This window comes from Hippopotamus amphibius, chromosome 17 (assembly GCF_030028045.1).
Source record: "Hippopotamus amphibius kiboko isolate mHipAmp2 chromosome 17, mHipAmp2.hap2, whole genome shotgun sequence".
NCBI lineage: Eukaryota > Metazoa > Chordata > Mammalia > Artiodactyla > Hippopotamidae > Hippopotamus > Hippopotamus amphibius.
The window spans coordinates 57,352,617-57,353,841 of NC_080202.1; the positions used below are offsets into that span (position 1 = coordinate 57,352,617).

The window sequence follows — 1,225 nt, forward strand, 5'->3', positions numbered from 1 at the left end:
CAGAGCGCGCCAGCTGCCTGGGCTCCCACCACAGGTGGGCAACTCTTTAAGCCCCTCTGCCTTGCTGGCGCGATCCTCAAAGATGAAAAGAGGAGTGAGAGCCTGGAAAGAGAAGGGCTTCAGGGGTAAAAAGGCTGAGCGGGGCACCCAAGATGGAGCTGAAGGACTCACGAGAAGCTGAAAAGAAGCCACAGCTGCTCTGAGCTTTCCTCCGAGTCCACCTCTGTGAACTTGCCCTGAAGAAGTAAGGAGAGCTGTAGAAAAAAGAGCAACATAAAGCCTGGAAGCGTCCTAAATAAGGCCCAACTGGTTAGAGAAATTACGGTACATCCGTATGATGAAAAATTATACGGTTCTAAAAATCATGTTTTCAAAGAAAATTTAATAATTCCCTGGCTGTCCAGTGGTTGGGACTCTGTGTTATCATTGCTGTGGGCCCAGGTTCAATCCCTGGTTGGGGAACTAAGACCACAAGCTGTGCAGGGTGGTCAAAAAAAAAAAAAAAAAAAAAAAGGAAAAAAAGGAAAAAAAAAAGCGTCCAATAAGATGTCACCTCTTGGGGCTTCCCTGGTGGTGCAGTGGTTAAGAATCCACCTATCAGTGCTCGCTTCAGCAGCACATATACTAAAAGTGGAATGACACAGAGAAGAGTAGCATGGCCCCTGTGCAAGGATGACACAAATTCGTGAAGTGTTCCATATTTAAAAAAAAAAAAAAGAAAGAAAAAAGAAAAAAGAATCTGCCTGCCAATGCAGGGAACACTGGTTCGATCCCTGGTCCAGGAAGATCTCACATGCCATGGAGCAACTAAGCTCCTGAGCCACAACTACTGAGCCCATGTGCTGCAACTTCTGAAGCCCGGGCGCCTGGAGCCCGTGCTCCGCAACAAGGGAAGCCACTGCAATGAGAAGCCCACGCACCATAACAAAGAGTAGCCTCCACTCGCCACAACTAGAGAAAGCCTGGTGCAGCAACGAAGACCCAATGCAACCAAAAAATAAATAAATAAATAATTTAAATAATAAATAAAAACAAAATAAAAAATATAAAAATCAAATTAAAATATTAAATAAAAGGTAAATTAAAATATTAAAAAAAAAAGATGTCACCTCTTCTGAGATCACCCTAATCAGTCCCTCTCCCCAAGAGGGCCTCCCCTCACCACCTTCACTTCTTTTCTTCATACCCAAGAAGGAAAAAAAATAAAGTAAAAAAGCAAAAGAAC

At 43.7% G+C, this 1,225-nt stretch overlaps 1 non-coding gene across 1 annotated transcript; it reads left to right on the forward strand.

Annotated features, from left to right (window-relative positions):
* The first annotated feature begins 600 nt into the window (after positions 1-600).
* On the forward strand, positions 601-705 carry LOC130841066 (U6 spliceosomal RNA). Its single transcript, XR_009050110.1, has one exon. It is a non-coding gene; the product is annotated as a U6 spliceosomal RNA (small nuclear RNA).
* Positions 706-1,225: the final 520 nt, after the last annotated feature.